Below are 21,714 nucleotides of genomic sequence, written 5' to 3' on the forward strand. Positions count from 1 at the left end.
GCTGTTAGCCAGAATCAGACACACACAAGGTAAAGACTGTACAACAGGCTTTAATCCACAAAGACTTCCACAGAGCCAGGCTGGCTGTGGCTGCAACAACTCTGATTGAGGCCTCGGGAGGCCAGCGCAGGCTTATATCCCGGAGGGTGATTGACACCGACCGGGTCGGGCTTGATCCATTCAGGCTGACTGATTGACAGCTGGCCAGGTGTTGTCCCATCCCCTTACACTCCTGCAGGTATAGAGGTTGCTCCCTGCAGTAGGCCAGCGGTGTACTCCTGCAGGTACAGAGATTGCCCTCTGCAGTAGGCCGGTGGTGTACCACCACATGGTGCACTTTATAAGGTCAAACTTGAAAGCCAAGCCCATGGTTAATGGCAGGATTCTTAATGGTGTGAACGAACTGAGGGATTTGGGTTTAATTTCCATAGATCCCTCAAGGTTGCCGTACAAGTTGATAGGATGGTGTGCTAGCTTTCATTAGTTGGGAGATTGAGTTCAAGAGTCATGAGATAATGTTACAGCTCTAGAAAACTCTGGTTGGACCACCCTTGGAGTATTGTTTTCAGTTCTGGTCATCTCATTACAGGAAGGATATAGAAGCTTTGGAACTGGTGCAGAGCAGATAAACCAGAACATTGCATGGATTGGAGAAGGTATCATTATAAAACAATTATAAGAGACATAGATAGGTGGACAGCCAGCACATTTTGTCTGGTGAGAAATTGCAAATACCAGAGGGCATCTGTTTAAGGTGAGTGGAGGAAAGCTTTGAGGAAATATCAGAAGGAGGATCTTTACAAAGAGAGAGATGGGTGCCTGGATTGCTTTGCCAGGGATGGTGGTGGAGGCTGGTACAATAGGGATATTTAAAAGACTCTTAGATAGGCTCGTAGCTATAGAGGGTAATGGACGTGGGAAGGATTATATTGCAGGTGGTCAGCCACTTGTGGTCAAGGGACCCACACATGCTGCAGGCTGCTGGAGACTGGTTCAAGGATGCCAGGTATCGGTATTGGGACCCAGATTCATGAGGGTGCTGAGGGCAGGAAAAACTCCCAAACAGCCTTGGGCGCTGAAGGCTTCCTGATCATATCAGAAGTTTGGATCTGGAGCTCGGGTTGCTCAAGGATCGAGCAGGGGCTGCAGGAGTGCAGGAGGTGAATCTATAGACATTCAGTGTCTTTGAAGGGACTTTCTTTTGCCACTCTTTCCCTCTTACTGTAAGTGGTGGCAGGCATACTAATGGTGACTGCCTTAAGGCAGGTAAAAATAAATTTTGTGTAATTTATCATGTTCTGTATTATTTCATGACAATAAAGGAATCTTAAATCCTGAATTTTATATAGGTTGACAGAATACTGAGAGCCAAAGGGCCTCTACTGTGCTGTAATGTTCTGTGGAAAAGGCAGTGTCAATGCATCAGCTATGTTTTCATAAGACATGACAGGCGTTTGATTAGGCAATAAGGTGATACTTAGCTAAATTCTGCTGGGTCTTACCCTGATATGTCTGGCACCAATATAATAAATTACTTCCTTATTTCCTATTTTATGATTCCTAGAAATAAAAAGAAGGCTGTTCTGTCAATTAGTCCACTTGAGATGTGCTACGAATGAATAATTTTAGCCGACATTTGTCAACAATGGTTCCTATATTGCAACATCTTAAAAAGTGAATAAATCTACTCATTTAATGAGTAAATGCTTGGGGAAGAAATGTGTTGGGACAGCTTGTTAGATGCAGATCAAGTTAAAGAGATCCTTAGCACCAAAGAAAGGTTTTATTCAAGAAAAGGGATGCCAAATGCTTACTATAAGATCAACGACTCATTCAGAAAAATGACAACCTGGAGAATTTAAGGAGTGTGGTTATTGTAATCAAAAATAGGGAGATAGGAACAGTTATGAGTGTGATTATGTGATCTTAATAAAGATTTCTTTCCAAAAATGTATTTGATTCTTGGTCAAGCTGATGAAGTGGACATGCAAACACTTGACAAACGAACACAATTATAGCTGCCAAGTGTTTTAATTTTGCTTTGCTAAGTGTGAGAACTCAGTTACAGCAATAGGCACTGCCACCTGCTGTTAATATCACCACCAGGGAGTCTCCCTCATGGCTTACAAAGTCACATATTTATACAGACAGAACCACCAGTTTTCTCGAAGAATAGAACAGACTCCTCCATACATGTACATCGAAATCCCTTGGGATTTGTCCTTTACCCAATAGTCTTAGGCAAATATGGAGTAAATCACAAATTCTGTAGGCACTGTGGTTGAAGTAAAAACACAAAATGCTGGAGAAGCTCACTAGATCAAAGAGTGACCTTTATGTAGCAAAGGTAAGGATACAGAACTGACACTTCGGACTTTGATGAAGGGCTCAAGCCCAAAATGTCCGATGTGTATCTTTGCCTTTGGGTGTATAAAGGACACTGTTTGACCTGCTGAGTTTCTCCAGCATTTTGTGTTTTTAGTCAAAAATGGAATTGTTCTTCTTTAACTTTGTTGAATTACCAAAACATGTTCTCTGCTATATTATTTTAGTTACTACTTTAAAAGTTACATTCTCAATGCAGTATATACAATATGTAGAAATATTTTTTTCATGCTTATTATTCCATCAATTGATACACAGAGTCATAAAGTATAGACACAAAGCATTCGGCCATTGAGTCTGTGTCAGTCATTGCTGTCGTGTGGGAAGGGAAAAGTTCAGTGGGTACAAAGGACAATTCTCGACACAGGACAAACACAAAAATGATCTTTATTTAAATATATGTAAGGGGGTTGCAACAGGGATAACACACACAAGTACTTGCAATCACAAATCATAGTATAATCAGACACATTGGACTTAACGCTACCGATACTTGCAACTATATAAAAATCAAGGAATGCAAAATGCTACCTACCTTTCCTTGTCCAACGTGGGCATGGCTCCAATACCATCTAATAGCCCCAATCCCTGTGTAGTGCATACCTTACCAATGACTCCTCCAGTATTGTCCACAGTTCGCGACCTAGAGTGGAGCAGGGTTCATCTCAGGACCGAAGAGCAAAAGCGCAAGATCGACTGCACTTGATGGATTTATAGTACAGTAAACTGAAGGATCCAGCCCAGGTAATCTCTTGGTGCTTAAAGGGGCCAATGGTCAGGAGTGGACTAATGGGTGGACAGAGTCCAACCTTGATTGGCAGGTGATGTGACTTTTGACTAGGTTCCAGATGGAGAGGTCACATAGCCTTCCACAACCCACACTGCAATTGTCCTCCCACTTATACTAACCCTACATTAATCCTAATTTAAAAAAATTCTCACCATATTCTCCTCAACTTCTCCAGATTCTACCACTCATCTACACATCAAGAGCAATTTATAGTGGCCGATTAACTTATCAACCTGCATTTCCTTGAGGTGTGGGAGAAAACTGGAGCACACGGAAGAAACCCATGAGATTACGAGGAGAACACAGGGACTCCACACAGGCAGCACCCAAGGTCAGTAATGAACATGGGTCTCTAACGTGGGAGGGCACTACTAAATTTGTGTTTTGTTTTGCTTAATAAATTGAAGACAAAGTTTACTAATTTGAGAAGAATATTTCTCAGTGATAACTCCTCCTTCTAACAATAAAGTCATTTAATCCTGACTATTTATATCTACTCATTATTATTTACACGTTTATTCACATTGGAAAAGAATCAAGATGATTGTTGTGGGAATAAAATAATTTACAGATACTAAAAAGAAAAAACTAATTATCACAATGAGCTGAAAAAGCTAGGTTAAAGAATTGCCAATTGTCTTACTTGTTTTGTGTATACTTAAGGATGTTGAATAACAATTAAAACTTGCATTCATAAAGCGCTGTTGGCATAGTGAAATGATCCAACAACCTTTAAAAACTGGAAGCCAAATAAAATTCAACACTGATTGCAATAGCTATCATTTGTATATTAGGCAAACAGTTGATCAAAGAGAATGTTTTTAGGGAACGTCTTAACAGTAGAGTGGTTTGAGAGGAGAGTTTCAAACAAATTCATTTCCAAACTCTGAGGCCTAGGTCTCAGCCCACCACAATGCAACTTGCCTTCCTGAAATGATCCATGATCAGTGAGGACTGACTACAACACCTCCTCCACAATAAGGCTGGTGCCTCACAAGGCTTCATACCCAGTCCTTTGCTATACTCCCAACACACTCGTGACTGTGAGGCCAAATACCATTCTAGCTCCATTTACAAGTTTGCAGATGACACCAAGACTGTATGCTGGAGTTCGAACAGTGATGAGCCAGAGTACAGGGTGATGAGAGTCTGGTGGAATGGTGTCACGATAACAACCTCTACCTCAATTATGGTTTTTAGACTGCAAGCACGTAACGGCACCATCAATAAAATTTGCCATAACATGGGCAGTGTAAAAAGAAAAGTGAAATTCCTGCACCACGATTTATCCTGCAGGACCCCTACTAGTTTTTGGGGAAGCCTGCAGTCTAAATCACACTACAAAACTCACCTTATGAATTTGACGTCCAGCTGATGATGCAGGCCACGTTGCTCCACATAAAAGCACTGGGACTAACGCACACAGGAAATTAAGGCGTGTAGTGTAAACAATCACAAGGTGAGTAATTATTTAATTTATGATACATTTTTCCGATATTTTTCTGACATTGCTGTCTAAAAAACACACTAATGTCAGCAAAATGTAGGAGTTGGTCACTGGCTTCAGGAAACGGTGGGGAAGGTGGGGTGATCCACCCCAGTAGGTCTCAATGGGGCTAAGGTGGAGATGGTGGAGAGCTTCAAGGATACAAGGAGGGAATATTATCAATAACCTGACCTGTTCCAGTCATGTCAACAAAACACCCACGAAAGCACACCAATGACTCCCTCGGAAGCTCTAGAAAGTTCAACACATCCACAATGTCTCTTACCAACTTTTAAAGATGCTTCATAGAAAGTATCCTTTCTGGGTGGATCACAGCTCAGTATGAGAATTGCTCGGACAAAGGCCACAGGAAACTGCACAGCCCAGGCCATCAGGCCATTCATCCTCTTGTTGCCTCAGGAAAACTACCAACATATTAAAAGATCCATCCCAATCAGGGCACTGCTCTTCAAAGGCAGTTTGTTTCCTGCTGCTATCAGGCTCCTACATACACCTTTCATTAGTAAAAGATGATGTCCCTGCACTGTTTGACTGAATATTTCTCCCTATCTGCACTCTCTCCTAGTAACACCACAGCTGGCACTTTTAACTTTCTGTTACACTGTATCCTGCACATTTGTTTTATTACTGTAGTTAAGCATGAGGTGACTTCCCTGGATAGCATGCAAAACAAAGCTTGTCTCTGTTTCTTGGTATATGTGACAAGAAATAATTCACCTTTCACACTAAAGGCAAGTCTGCCATTGGTGGAATGATTCCACTTGTGAACGGACTTGACGCTTATTGCATCGTTCCGTGAGTTATTCTCTGCCACAGGTGTTTACCATATTCATCAGTCAAAGAAAAATTCCTCCAATTTTATTACTTGGTTGAAGTTTTCCTCAGGTCAAAGGTCATCTTTGGATCTTTGGTAGCACTCATGTCACCATCACAGTTTCTTCCCCTCCGCTTTCAGAATTCTGAACAGACAATGAACCCATTCTTCTCTTTATTGCACTATTTAATTTTTTTAGATCTTGTATTTGCAGAATTGTAATTCACAGTAATTTTGCACGTTGTTCTGCACAATACTGTTGCTGCAAAACAACAAATTTCGTGACACACGTTCATGATAATAAACTTGATTCTGATTCTAAATCCACTTTCAAATCTGACGACCACAAGACAGAACCAATTGACTGGCTACCCGGAGAAGACTCGCTGCTCAGCTAATGTTATCCTGTATTCCAAGTACCACATTTATTGAGATGATCGAAAGTGAAATCGTTTTGTTTTGCAGAAGATTCCAAAGGTGGGGTGGAGGGCGGTGGGGGGTGGGAATTTAGACTCAGCTGTCAGAGTGGATGACAACAAGAGTACCTCTCATGAGCCATGACTATAGGCCAGCAGTGAAAGATAAGTACAGGTAAAAAGGTAATGCAGAAATCAGAAAGAGCAATTAGGTAAAGATGAGTAGGTAATGGTGAAGCCTGGTGTGATATTGTGATAAGAAGTGTGACACAAGTCTGGGCTTCGATCAAAGAAAGAGAATATCACTTCTGGCTAGCTCTGAAGGCAAGAGTCACAGAGTCACAGGGCTTTCAACACATGAGACATACAGATGTTCCCCTTCTCCTTGTCAGTCATAAGCTCCACACATATGAACAGATTCCAGCTAAATCTTTGACAGCAACAGGAAGCAGAAATTTTAATTTTTTTTCCTCCTTCACCTTCACTGGGGAAGGGGCGCCTAAGCCTTTTTTCGACTATTCCCCCCCCCCCCCCCCCACGCTGCAAGACTCTGCTTAAAGTTTATGAGTCGCCTTCTCTGTCAAGCAGTCAAGTTTTGGTTTCTTCTGGACTTCTCTCCTACCAACTACATAATTTTTTTTTAATGTTCATGTTATGTGAGGTGAATATATTTATGAATTGGATTAAAGCTAGAAATCCTTTGGCTAGAGTAGTTACCGATGGACAACTTTCTTCTTCTTCTTTTTCATTTACTAGATCGGCTAGACGAGGCTATCCTTTATCTCCTGCATTATTTGTTTTAGCAATTGAACCATTGGCACAATCAATAAGGCAAGGTATTAAAGTGAATAAGGAGGAGTATAAAATTAGTTTGTTTGTAGATGATGTATTAATTTATATAACAGATCCTGAAAATTCTTGAATTTCTTTATATAAATATCTAGCTTTAAAATTAATTGGGATAAAAGTGAAGTTATACCATTAGTAGAAGGAGATTATGATTGTTGTAAACATGTAGCTTAATTTAAGTGAACATATAATCTGATTAGAATTGATAGAAATTTAGATAATCTGTATAAGTTAAATTATGTTCCATTATTTAACAAAATTAAAGATGATTTAAATAGATGGAATGACTTAACTATTACCTTAATAGGCAGAGTAAATTATATTAAAATGAATATTTCTTCCAAGGATTCAATATCTTTTTCAATCTATTCCTTATTTAGTACCTCAAATTTTTTTTAAAAGATCTTAATGCAATTGTAAGGAATTTTTTATGGAAAGGGAAAATGAATAGGGTAACTTTGGAGGAATTAACTTGGAAATTTGAATTAGGTGGTTTACAACTTTCACATTTTCAGAAAGCTGCACAAATGAAATTTATTAATGCAATGTTTGAACTAAATAAACCTATTTGGGTGAATATAGAGTTAGAAAAAATTGATGTCAGAATTTATTTATAAATGGAATTGAAAATTGTTAATTGGTAAAATTTTGAAATATTTAATTGAAATATGGAATAAAATTAATGAGATAGGTGGAAAAGGGAAGATTTCAGCAAAAATTCCCCTATATCACAATAAACTTTTTCCTTTCACTGTTAATAATCAAGTTTTTAAAGATATGGAATCCATTGGGAATTTAAAAGGTTAATAATTGTTTTGAAGCAGGAAAGTTTGTATCTTTTAATCAAATGAAGGAGAAATTTCAAGTTCCTAGTAATACTTTATTTTGTTACTATCAGGTTAAAACTTTTTTATTGGGAAAATTAGGTCATAGTTTAAAATTACCTGGACAATCTGCTTTGGAATTATTGCTTACTAAGGAAGAAACAAATAAGTTTATTTCTGAGATGTATAAGTGATTACAAAATAAAATGCCTAAGTTGAATGTTCATAAATCAAGAATGAAATGAGAACTTGATCTAAACAGGAAGATAGATGAAAATTTTTTGGAGAAATCTGTGTAAGGGATAGTATGACTAAGGTGATAAACGTAAGGTATAGATTAGTATAATACAATGTTTTACATCAATTGTATTTAACCTCTGAAAAATTAATGACATTTGATTTAATTTCCTTGGATTTGTGTTTTAGATGTGGAGAAGAGATAGGTACTTTCTTTCGTTTGACTTGGACTTGTTGTACAGTTAAGAATTTTTGGATACAAGCTAAATTGTTTTTGGAGCAAGTATTAAAAGTGAGTCTACCATTTGATCCAATGTTGTTTTTACTAGGGGACATTAAGTCGGTTGCTTTGGGACTAAGACTGATGATGTGTCAAATTGAATTTATAAGTTTAGCTTAGGCCGTTTCTAAAAAAATGTTTGGCTATTACTTGGAAATCTGATTTAGTTTTTGGAATGCAAAGATGGCATAGTTAAATGAGATCCTGTATTCCTTTAGAAAGGTTATAATTTGAGAGATAAATATCATTTTTTTGTAGAAGTATGGAGCCCATATTTAAAAATTCTTGACATTACAATTTAATCTCCCAGTCCGCGCCGGTGGATGTCTCGGTCTCCGCAGCTAAAATGTGGATTACTGTTGTTTTTAAGTGATGATCTCCTTTCTTCTTTCTTTGTAGTTGGAAGGGGGAGGCGGGGAGGGTGTAAGTGGGGTAGATGTGCGAGGTTGGGGGGGGGGGTTTACTCAATTATATAATATCTGTATGAATATAATTAATGTTATATGATTTAAAATTTATAAATAAAATATATAAAAAGAAGGAAAGAGCACTATATGATTGTAACAACTATAATGAGTTAACTGTCATGAAAGTGTACATATGCACCAAAATTCTGACTTGCTTCAGCTGAACTGGCATTTCATAAAGGAAACAAATATAATTATAATAGTTTCCACGGTACACGTATGTTAGGCAAGCAATCTATTGCAAAGCACATATCAGTATTTCAAGTTATTAAAGGATATGACATTTCATTAAAATACTTTTGGAATATTCTTTTAAATTTTTTAAAATTATATTTTGAAATATTTATCTGAGGAAATTATAATCCAGACACAAAAGATAACTACAGGTTGTGGAGAAGTAATTATGGCTCAGTATGCTATTAAAATGATGAGAACGAACTACTCTTGAAATGTTTTGGGTTTCTTCTGAGGATAATACGCCAAGGCGAAACACTAAAGTCTGCGGATGCTGTGATTATAGCAAAAACACACCGAAATGCTGGAGGAACTCAGCCGGTCTTTAAGCGTCCATACGAGACAAAGATATATTGCCGATGTTTCGGGCCTGAGCCCTTCTTCAAGGGATAAGCCAAAAATAAACAGAATGAGCAAAAAGCAGGAAATTTCAGAATACAGGCAGTGCTGGTTGGGGGAGGAATCCAGACCAACAGAAGGATATGATTAAGGGAGACGTGAGAATTGATTATGTCTGTGTGAAAGGAGACTGGAAAAGATGCTTTCCAGTTGGAGGGAGCCCAGATGGAAGATGAGGTGTTGTTTCTCCAATTTGTGGAGGGTCTCAGTCTGGCAGTGCATGAGACCATGGGACAGACATGTCAGCAAGGGAATGGGATGGAGAATTGAAATGGGTGGCCATTGGGAGATCCACCCTATTGCGGCGGACAGAGCTGAAGTGCTTAACAAAGCGATCTTACAGTCTGCGCCCAGTTACTCCGATGTAGAGGAGACTACAATGGGAGAACCAGATGCAGTAGATTATCCTGGCATATTAACAAATGAAGTGTTGCTTCACTGGAATTCCGACTGTTTGAGGCCTCAAATGCTGGTGACGGAGGAGGTGTGGGTGCAAATGGGGCATTTCCTACTGTCACAGGGGTAGGTACCAAGGGAATGATTGGTGGGAAGGGAGGAATTGGAAAGAGAGTCACGGAGGGAGCGGTGCCTGTGGAAAGCAGGGAGGGGAAGAGAGGGGAATATGTGTCTAGTGGTGGGATCACATAGTAGGTGGCAGAAATGGAGGAGAAGGATGTGTTGGATGCAGAGGCTGGTGGGGTGGTAGGTGACAAGAGAAATCCTGTCCTTGTTGCGTGTGGGGGCAGAGGGGGCCAGAGCAGATGTGTGGGTAATAGAGGATATGCCGTTGAGTGCCGAGTTGATGGTGGTAGAGAGAAAGCCATGTTGTTTGAAGAAGGAGGACATCTCTGATGATCTGGCATGGATGCAGATGTGATGGAGATAGAGAAATTGAAAGAATGGAATGGAATCCTTACAGAGGAGAGGGAGGAAGAGGGTTAGTCGAGGTAGCTGTGGGAGTTGGTGGGTTTATAAAAGATGCCTCTGTTTGTCTCCTGAGATGGAGACAGAGAGTTCGAGAAAAGGGAGAGTGTTGCTAGAGGTGGACCAAATGAATTTGAGGTCAGGGTGGATGAAGTCTAATATGAGTGCACCAAAGTAGTCGTCGATGTAGTGGAGGAAGAGGTGAGGGGCCTTGCCTGTGTAGGCTTGTAGCATGGATTGCTCCACGTAGCCAACAAAAAGGCAGGAATTGCTGGGGCCCATGTGGTAATACACCAGCATCTCTCACTGACTCAGTGTGCTTTAGAGATTACGTCGGACAAGGATGTGAAACATGGAGCCTGTGGAGATTCAGGAACCCATAGAGAGCAACTTACACTGCAAGGGTGCCTATTTATCAACTGATCTTTTTATATTTGTTATCTTTTTTTCTCACATAGTGCAGTGTGTTCATTTGTGCAGGGAGTGATAGGTAGAAGTAGACAAAGTAGACTCTATGGCTACAATTCCATAGACTGACTGCAGCAACTACTGCCAGGTTCATGGTTTTAATGAAGGGTGATGCAGCCAGTTTCACCGTTATGACATCCAATAGGCATGGCCACATCATGGGTAACAGGAGCTAAAGAAATTGCTTCAGAAGGTAAATTACATCCTCAGACCTGATGATCTTTAAGATTCAAATTAAGATGGAGCAAAACAGACAAAGTCCCAGCATGTTCATTTCTGGGGGAATAGGGCCGGAGGATGTAGTTTGGTGTTGGGCATTTTCCTTGCACTCAGGCAGTCATTTTCTTTAATTATTACGGATTTCTGACATGCACATGAATTTACAATTCAACAGCAAGATCACTAAATTCTCCGATTAATCCTCTCTCCCTCAGTCCCTTTCTCTCTATCACCCACTTGGGTCCTCTCACACAATCTTATACTCCCAGCTTCCTGTTACCTAGTTCTTTTCTCCTTCTCCACACACAGACCTCTTCCCACAATATCCCTTTCCCATCTGGCCTCTAACCCTCCCATACAAGGGTCCATCAAGCCTCCTTCCTTCAGCACTTGGCTTCCCTTTCACCGTCCACTCTCCCTCCTAACTTTTATATACCCCTTCCTCCCTTCTCTTATTGCTCCTTTATCTACTTCTACCTATAACTTCCTGCACTGAGGAAAACAAAACAAATACCGAGCCTCTGCTTTTCAAAAGTTCGCTTTACGCCACTTCGCTTTTACGAAAGTCTTACATTAGTACCTGTTTTCACTAACTGAAAGAAATCCGGAGGATTTTTGCTTTTATGAAAAAAGACGAAAAGCAATAATAGTGTTCAGACAATAAGAGTGTTATCGCCAAGCTCCTTCCCCAAGAATACACTCTGCATCAAGCCGCCATAGCTTTGAATGGTGTTTGTGAGTATCTGTGCTTTATCTCGATTTATTTTGTGGATCGTTAGCAAAATATGTTCTAAGGTATCAGAAAAGCCTAAGAGAGCTTGTAAGTGTGTTACGCTCAGCGTAAAGCTGAATGTAATTAAGTGTTTCGATCGTGGTGAATGAAATAAAGACCTTGTGCGTACATTGAACTTGCCTGCGTCCACCATTTGTACTATTTACACACAGAGAGAAAGATTAGGTTTAATACATTAGAAATTTGATACATTAGGTTTTATGTGTTATTTAATATGATTTGATAGGTTATTTTTTGAGTCTGGGAACACTCAAAAAACTTTCCCATACAAATTAATGGTAATTCTTCTTCACTTTACCCTCCCCCAGCACTGTCCCACCTGCACTGCTGTCTCTCCTTCAGTCTAGACCGTCCCTCCGTACTGCCCCACCCTCACTGCTCTCTCCAGTCCAGACCCACCTTCAGCACTGCCTCAGCCTCACTACTGTCCCTCCTTCAGTCCAGACCTTCCCCCCGCACTGCCCCACCCTCACTGCTCTCTCCAGTCCAGACCCTCCCTCAGCACTACCCCACCCTCACTGCTGTCTCTCCTTCAGTCTAGCTCTAGACCCTCGCTCAGCACTGCCCCACCCTCACTGCTGTTCCTCTTTCAGTTCAGACCCTCCCTCAGTACTGCCCCACCCCATTGCTGTTCCTCCTTCAATCCAGAACCTCCCTCAGCACTGTCTCACCCTCACTGCTGTCCCTCCTTCGGTCCAGACCCTCCCTCAGTACTGCCTCACCCTCACCTCACCATCCCACCCTCACTGCTCTCTCCAGTCCAGACCCTCCCTCAGCACTGTCCCACCCTCACTGCTGTCCCTCTTTCAGACCAGACCCTCCCTCAGTACTGCCCCACCCCCACTGCTGTTCCTCCTCCAGTCCAGACCCTCCCTCAGAATTGCCCCACCCCCACTGCTGTTCCTCCTTCAGTCCAGACCCTCCCTCAGTACTGCCCCACCCCCACTGCTGTTCCTCCTTCAGCCAGACCCTCCCTCAGCATTGCCCCACCCTCACTGCTGTCCCTCCTTCAGTCTAGATCCTCTCTCAGCACTCTTCTTCCCTCATTGTTGTCCCTCCTTCAGTCCAGACCCTTTGTCTCTGCTGACCCTCCCCCCTTATTTCGGATTTCCAAAGTCTGCCGTTTTCATGGTTTTTATGGATTGTAAAATGACGGATCACTAAAAGCGGATAATTTAATGCCATTGAACATCTTGCTCCACTGCTGTCTTATATTTTGCAATTAATATAAAGTCAGCCAAGCTTTTGGTTACACGCTGGATTAATGATCTCGTGGGGATTGGTAATAGACATAAAATCTGATACTTATGTGTATTTCAGTTTTCTCTAAGTGCACAACTCATGTGCAATACTTTCAAATATGTTTATATGTACACAGATAATCACAGATACATATGTACACAAACACACATATTCACTTACAGCCTAAATCCCATGTATTATGTACTGAGCCACCCACACAGACATCATAGAGATATCCTGAGGTCCAATCTTACTCTCACTGTTGAGGCTTTTGCCATCCCTAAATGATTACCAATAGTTAATCTTCATCACTGAGGACAGTAAAGAAGTGGGAAGAAAATCCCTCTGCTGGTTGAAATGAAATGCAGATACAATAAAACACTGATCGACATGGGAGTGAAGGTAAATCTACCATGCCAACAGATATATTGGCCATTTGATCCTTTGCAACTCAATGAGGGATCAGATAAACCCTAGAGTCTGCAAGAAGGTTTTAAGGGATTCACCTAAATATCCTACAGCTTGGCTTTGTCTGAGGTAAGAAAATTACAACTTGTTTCTTTTGTATTTTCAACTGTTGCTGCTATCATCCCTTCCTTCATGGATCCAAAATCTCCTCCTCGCTATTCGGATCTTCAACTATATTCCATCCTTACTGGTCTATTCCACATCTGGCCTTCATTATTTGCTTATTGCAACAAAGAAGGCGGCTATTCAGCTCATCAAACCCATACTTCCTTCCAACAGTAAAACTCCTTCAGTCTCTCTCCCCCTTCTTGTAGTCCCCACAATCTCTTTAATGTGCCCATCAACTCCATTCTTTAATTATTTAGCTACATGCCTGCACTAGCAGGTAATTTACAGCAGGAAATTAACCTTGCAGCAGATCTCAATGAGGAAGGAAACCAGATCCTCCAGTGGAAACACACACACAGGCTCAGAGAGAAGGTGCAAACTCCACACACACAGGTATCTTGCGTAATAGGACAGCAGCCACCTTTCCTGGTGGAAGGTGAGAGGGATGGAGGGTGCCCAGATACATGCTCTCTCTCTCTCCGGTTCTGCATTCACAGAGCCACCTCCTCCTCTGAACAATTCTCATCTTTCCTCTTTATCCTCTTATGGCCTTTTGCTTTGATGGCCTGTGCTCCTCCTCCTGCCTCTTCTTCCATCTTCCCCCAGCCTTTTTACCCAAGTTCCTGCCTGATCTTTACTCATGTCAAGAGGCTCAGGCCTGAAACATTAGCCCTTTTTATGCTGAAATCCTGCATTACAGCCAGCTCAAGTTAATAAAAAGGCAAATTTACCTTTTTATGGTGACCTATAATGTGGATCCAGCAGTGCCTTTATGCAGAGCTGAGTCAGGAGCCAGCTTCCAGAGGTGAAGGAGGTGGGGCAAGTGGTGCAGTGGTACCGCCCGCCACCGTGACGTCAAACTTACATGCCAAGAAAGGAAAGCGGCCTATACTGGAAAATGGGACCGAAGAGCAGGAAAGAACGCTCGTGGAAGATCTGTGCAAGCAGTGTTAGGACTTGGGCAGATCTCCTGAGCAACATAATAGCCTCTATTCGCTCTCCTGGGACGCGGGCTGACGGCATCATCGCGATGTCATCAGCCCTTCCCTTTGGAGTCGCATGCAGTGGCATTCCTTTTACGGAAGAGGTGGAGCGACCTCACTCCAACTCTGAGTCTACCCTAGGCGGATGGAAGATGAGGCGAGTTCGACCAGTCAATCCGCCTTCGAACCTTTTATGGAGGTAAGTGAAGCAATTTAAAGACAGTTTACTATTGCTTTTTTTTCACCATAAAAGGGGCTATTGGTGATACATCTTCACCTCCTGTGGACTCTGCATGACCTGCTGAGCTCCTCCAGCAATTTTGTGTTTTTACTACAATCACAGCACCTGCATATTTTCATATTTCACTCGACACAGGCAGTCAGGATCAACCAACAGGGTGACCATATCCGACAAAACTACATTTCCATTTTGTCTGTTGCAGACTTTTATTGGAAACTTTTACATTCTCTCTGCTTTCAAGGGAAAAAAAAAAGCACTGGAAGATGTAAGTTTTTTAAAATTATATTTTGAGCATCAGGACATTGCTGGCAACATCAGCATTATTGGGGTCAGGTAAAGGGTGATGGATATATGACACACAAAAAGTGATATGCATCTGCAGGGCCAATTAATTCCCAGTCAAGAAGAATCTCAAATTAAAACATTTCATTCTCAATCTCTCCTCCCCCCAACATTTAGCCACTCCCTGTGTGTGTAAACTCAGTCCAATGTCTCTCAGAGATATCTGTTTGTCTAATATTGGCTTCTTGCCCATTCTTTAATTTGAATGCGACATCCATGGCAAGCACTGAGTTCTGAGATCCCCTCACCAAACCCCACTGCATTATCTCTCTTCCTTCCCCCAAAGTTGGAAATGATAGGAGCCTTAAATCAATGGTCAGGAAATGATCGGAGAAGATTCTTAGGGACAGTAATTTACATGAATCAGTAAAACACAGGCATATTGGGGATATCAAGTTTGGCTTTGTGCAAAGGTCCTGTTCTTCAAACTTGATAGTTTTTATGGATGCTGCAGATAGTTGATGAGGGTAGGGCAGTAGAAATTGTCTATGTGGACTTTAGCAACAAGCAAAAACAACACACAGAAATGCTGGAGGAACTCAGCCAATCTCACAGCATCCATAGGATGTAAAGATGTTTTGGGCCTAAGCCCCTCTTCAATGGTAAAGAACAGGAAACTGTAAGAATAAAGACTGAAGAATGGCAGGGGAAGGAATCCAGACCAACAAAAAGTGTTAATTGGACATGATAAGAGGAAAAGTGAAAATTGATATTCGTTCTGTGAAAGGAGATGGAGGGAAAAAGGCTAAAGAAATTCCTTTGCATCTCTGTTTTAAATGCGTGTCCTTCAATCCTGAAGTTGTATCCTCTTTTCCCTTATCATAGGAAACAATTTTGCCACATCTACTCTGTCCAGGCCTTTCAACACTTGAATTGCTTCTATGAAGTACTCTCATTCTTCTGAACTCCATGGAGTACAGTCCAAGAGCTGTCATCGCTCCTCATGCTAATTCTATCATTCCAGGAAATGTTCTCTGAACCCTTTCTAATATCAGCACATCCTTTCTTAAATAAGGAGCCCAAAACTGTGCCCCACACTCCAAGTGGGGCCTATGTTCTGTAGAGAACACATCCAGGAACAGCTGCTGTTGAAATGTGACCTCAGTTCTTGAATTCAACTCCAGGCAACTTCAACCACACCTTCAAATGTAACCATATAGGCAATTGTCCAGAAACTCATCTTTAGTAACCAGCACTGAGTGTGTTATGTCCCAGATGCCGTGTATCCAAAGTGGACAATAAAATAGTGGAGAACCTCTGTCAGTCTGGGTAGAAATGGTTAATCAATGTTTCCATCAGAATCTTTTATTAAGACTATTTCTACCCAAGGACGAAATACTGACTGACCATTTCTACCCATGAATGCTGTCTGACCGGTTGACTTCCTCCAGCATTTCTTTGTCTGCTCAAGATTCTGCAGCTTTTGTGTTTCTCTGTCAATCCAAGGTTCAGTTTGGCTGACTTCAATGGAACATCATTGCAGAAGCAGCCACAAGAATGGAACAGGTTTATCACTGCCAAGCATTTCATTTTATTTTTGAGGAAGATGAGTTCATTTCATAATTCCAGTAATTGAACAATTCCTTAGCCACATATTAATAAAAAAAGCCCCCAAAATACATTATTTCCTAGTTTATATTCATACAAACATGAGTCAGAGAATATTATTTAACAGAAATTAATTTCAATCGAATTAGAAATCATGAATTATGTTGAAATAATGAGCTACATTATTGAGGAGGTTGATGCAGGCTGCAATCCAGAATTATCCAAGAAACTAACTTCCGACTCCAAAGATTGTGGGTTCAGGTTTCTCTGCAGTCTAGAATGGAGGGAATGCTAAGCCAAAGGTGTTGACCTTCAGATGGGTTGTTAAGTTGAGAGTCCATTTGTCCTCTCAGCTGAACATACATGCCACTATTTTGATTGAGGGTCAGGAATTCATACTAGTATCCATACTCTAATCACCATCACAGAAACAGATGAAATGTTGTGCTTGTGCGAGATGCTACGTACAAATTGGCTGCTGGGTTTCTTGCATTAAAACCCAGGTAGCCATACCTGGGGCAATGGGACATTAGGGTTAGGGTTATGGATGCAACCCAACTCTCCATTTCTTCTTTATTTCCATTTCTTTTCAATTAAATTGAAATGAAATGTACTGAGAAACAAAGCTTTGTTTTGCATGCTACACAGGCAAGTAGTCACCCAGACAGCAGATTGTGCAATAATAAAACAAAAGTCCATGGAGTAGTACTTCAGTAAGTCAAAGTGTACAGGGTATAAGACAAAGTCCAGGGTATGAAGAAAAGTAGTTAAAATAGTGCAAGGGCATCAACTTTTCCCAATGAGAAGTCCACTTAAGAGTTTAATAACAGCAGGGCAGAAACTATCCTTGAATCTGGTGTTTTCAAGCTCCTGTATTTTCTGTCCAGTGGAAGGGGTGAGTAGAGAGTGTGACCTGGGTGGGATGAATCCATTAATGTGTTTCACCAGGCAAATTCCTGGAATGGGAATTTCATGAATCTTAGTCATTCGTGATAACTCCATATAGACAGTACCAGAGGTGGGGATTGAATCTGGGATGTCTAGATCTGTGAGGCAGTAGCTCTACTAACTGCAGCATATTCCAGCCCTTGTGTGCTGCCTGGTTCATCCTCACCTAAAACTTCATGAGAAGACTTTGGAGATGTCAAAAAAAACAAGGCTTACATTTTTGTTCCAAGGTGCCAAAGAAATTGTTTGCGGTTAGAACGTGGGAAACATTGCACCCAATTTTGGCACATAGTAAGTTCCCATAAACTGCAATGATTAAGATCAGAAATGCTTTGCTAATGTTGATTGCTGACAGATAGTGTCAAGGCAACGGGGTTAACTCCCCCGTTCTTTGATGAAGTGTGTTGGTGTTTTTATCTTCACCAGAGAGGAATGGGGCTTTGCCTTAAAGATCCATAAACTCAATGACAATTTCAATAGTTCAGTATAGAAGGATTAAATTCAAGATTCAATTTATTGTCATGTAATATAAAGTGTCATACTACACAGAATTGCTTTTGTTTGCTGTAAGGCAGACAGATTTGCCATCGGCAGAAATTGCCTGAAGCGCCTCTTACAATTAGAGAAAGAAGCAAAAGAGAGCTCCTCCCAAAGTCACTGAGTGTTCGTGGATTTCCCTCCAGCACTTCCGCAGCCTCCACAACCACACAGAGTCCAGTCCAAACCACCGGCAACCACAGCTCCAGATCCAAACCTCCGACACGGTCAGGAACCCACCAGCACCCTTGGCACCCTTTTTCTCCTTCACCCAGTTTCAAGCCAGTCTCCAGCAGTCCGCCACCAGGGAATTGAGAGACGATGATGGAAATCACTTTGTTGAGCACCTCGGTTCTGTCTGCTACAATAGAGTAGATCTCCCAGTGGCCATCCATTTCAATTCCCTATTCCATTTCCTTGCCGACATGTTTGTCCATGGCCTCATGCAAATTGGAGGAACAACACCTCACCTTCTGACTGAGCACCCTCCATCCGGATGGCATTAATATAAATGTCTCTGACTTTCGTTAAACCCCCCTCCCCCCATCATCTCTCCATTGCCTGTCTCCTTTTGCACAGACATGATAAATTCTTACTTCATCCCTTACCATATCCAATTAACACATTTTGTTGGTCTGGATCGATTCCCCTCCCCCCCCCCCCCACCCCAATATTTGAATTATGAGACTTTCTGAGACTTCCTGCTTATTCCTTGAAGAAGGGCTCTTATAGATGCTGAAGAGACCAGCTGAGTTCCTCCAGCATTTTGATGTGTTTTTACCTGAACCTAGAGTTGTCAGACATCAGGATTCTGTACCGTCTACCTGAAAGTAAATGTGAGAGGAGATTGTGACTAGGCTGATGGGGATTGTTTATGATATTGGCTCTCTTTCTGAGGCACTAAAGATATCTTCCACGGATAAGAACCCAGAGCCCGTGAGGGACTTGCCTAGGTTTGCCACTTTCTGTAGCCTTCTGGTTCTAAACCAGGTTGTGATGAGGAATTAATTAGTGTTAATATATTCATATCGATCACAGGGCAAAATGACTAAATTTGGGACATGGAGTCACAGAGTCAAAGAGAGATACAGCATGGAAACAAACCCTTCAGCCCACTGAGTCTGCACCAACCATTGTACACATTAATGAGAACCATAGAATACTGCAGCACACAAACAGGCCCTTTGGGCCTTCTGCTATGTAGCAAACTATTTTTCCTACCTAGTCCCAATGACTTTCACCCAGTCCATATCCCTCCATACACCTCCCATCCATGAACATGTCCAAATTTCTGGTGAGACTACACTTAAGTATTGTATTCATCTCATTACAGGAAGGATGTGGAAGCTATGGAGAGGGTACAGAGGAGATTTACTAGGATTGGAAAATAAGGCTTATGAGGCAAGTTTAGCAGAGTTGGGACCTTTCTCTTTGGAGCAAAGAAGGATAAGAAGAGACTAAATAGAGGTCTACAGGATTGTGAGAGGCATAGATAGGATGGACAGCCAGCACCTGTTTCCCAGGGCAGGAGTAGCAAACACCAGAGGATATATGTACAAAGTGAAGGGAGGGAAGTTTAGGAGAGACATCAAGGGTAATTTTTTTTTTACCCAGAGTTGTGGATGCCTGGAATGCCTTGCCAGGAATGGTGATGGAGGTTGAAACATTGGAGGATTTAAGAGATCTTAGATAGACACATGGATGAAAGAAAAATAGAGGGTTATGGGATAAGGAGAGCTTAGTACTTTTTTTAAAGGAAGGAATATATAGGTTGGCACAACATCGAGGGCCAAAGGGCCTGTACTGTGCTGTAGTGTTCTGTTTTTAATGTCAAAATTAAGCCTGCATTTACCAATTCTGCTGGCAGCTTGTTCCACACTTCCATCACTCTCTGCATGAAGCAGTTCCCTCTAATGTTCCTTTTAAACTTTTCCCCTTTCACCTTAACCCATGTCCTCTACTTTTTAATCTCACCTAACCTTAGTGGGAAAAAAGCCTGCATTGCATTTACTATGTACCCATCATAATCTCCCCTAATTTTTTCTGCACTCCAGGCTATAAAATTTGAAGGTATTTATAACCTTTCCCTGTCACTCAAATCTTCAAATTCACAACATCTTTGTAAATCTCCGCTGCATTCTCAATATTATTGATATCCTTCTTGTATTCTAATCCCATTTTTAATTCTATCCATCTTCTCATCAATGGCCTCACATTCTATGACTCATCCCCTGTAATGCATCGAATAACTCAAAGACTTGTTGACTCAAACTAAGGCTTTTATTACCAAAAGACTGGATCGTTGTACATCGAGGTCGACCAGTCCAGACTGACCTGGGTCTGGTTAGGTGCAGCCCTTTATGACCTGGCCAGTAGGCGTGGCTACGGCTCTCAGCCAATCACTATCACTATATACAAATATATACAAATATAAACAGTGGTGATAGGATCCCACACTATCACATCCCCCACTTGGGGTAATTTATTAATTTCCAGTGGCCAACCAATTTAGAAGCCCGCACTTCTTTGCGATGTGAGAGGAAACTGAAGGGACACAGGGACACAGTCACAGAGAGAATGTATAAACTGCACACAGACAGATTCCTTTCCCAAGGAACAAACCCAAACTCCACTCCAGGCCATGAGCCAGAGCTGACGCTAGAGAATCAAGATCAAGGTGTGAGCCAGTAATGGGTGCGGGGCTTTGTGGAGCCCAGTGATTAATTGTCATCGTACCACACTTCTTTTTTCCTAATTAAATTTAGTTGCCGTAGGTTGGTACTGTTCACGTTTTCCTCTGCTGTGTCTATATCTAGCGCAATTTATAGATATTACTTATTTAGTTTGTGTCTGATGCAATTCTTTATGTATGCTGTGTGAGTGTTTGAGGCAAATTTCCCCCACGGGCAAGTAAAGGCTGTTATTACATCCGATCTGTGTCTTAATTCATTGCACCTCGAACCAGTCAAACTTGTTCCTCACTCAACAATTGGGTAAGGTCAAGATTGAACCAGGGTCCCTGGCACTGCAAGGTAGCACCTTCACTAACTGTGTCACTGCACAGCCCTGAACACCAAGAGGATGGACTGCATTTGAACACACAAGAAAAGCTACTCATTGAGCACCTGCCAGCAAGGATGAGCAAGCAGAAAGATAGTGACACAATCAATTATGATTTAACTGCTTTTTTTTCCAGTTCCTCCCAGCCTAAACGGGCAAAACTGAAAGTAGTTCATCTAATTGTTCACACAATGCGGTCATCTTGCTTCAGTTCTTGATGGAGATGCAAACTACTAGCAACTTCAAAACACTCCCATGGAATGAATAAATGTAAGGCAAGGGATAGATAATAAGAAGAGAGGAGTAAAACAGGAAGGTTTTGACTGAAGTAAAAACGCAATGCTGATGAAACTCAGCAGGTCAAACTGTGTGCTCTATAAAGATACATAACCAACATTTTGGGCCTGAGCTCTTGATATAGATAAGAACTCAATAAGGTGATTATCTTTCTCCTTGAGCTGTTTGTTTAGGAATGTCTTGGACATGGAAATAGACTTTCAAAAGGGACCCATTCCTATAACGCTGCATGAAGTACAGAGGTACAGTAAATCCCCTGGTATCCGGCAACTATGGGGATTGGTAGATGCCGGATAAGTGAATGTTATGGTTGCTTGAGATTGCATGATGCTGA

General features: G+C 41.5%; 1 protein-coding gene and 1 long non-coding RNA gene across 7 annotated transcripts in view; both read right to left on the reverse strand.

Annotated features, from left to right (window-relative positions):
• Positions 1 to 21,714, reverse strand: part of adck1 (aarF domain containing kinase 1) — a 650,404-nt gene that overhangs the window by 39,802 nt on the left and 588,888 nt on the right. The window lies entirely within an intron of this gene.
• LOC138753250 (uncharacterized) lies at positions 1,502 to 20,373 on the reverse strand. The gene is made up of 4 exons (XR_011351060.1): positions 20,311 to 20,373; positions 18,805 to 18,847; positions 2,921 to 3,028; positions 1,502 to 1,560 (listed from the first exon to the last, which is right to left on the reverse strand). It is a non-coding gene; the product is annotated as an uncharacterized lncRNA (long non-coding RNA).

The sequence above is a fragment of the Narcine bancroftii genome, chromosome 2, assembly GCF_036971445.1.
Source record: "Narcine bancroftii isolate sNarBan1 chromosome 2, sNarBan1.hap1, whole genome shotgun sequence".
NCBI lineage: Eukaryota > Metazoa > Chordata > Chondrichthyes > Torpediniformes > Narcinidae > Narcine > Narcine bancroftii.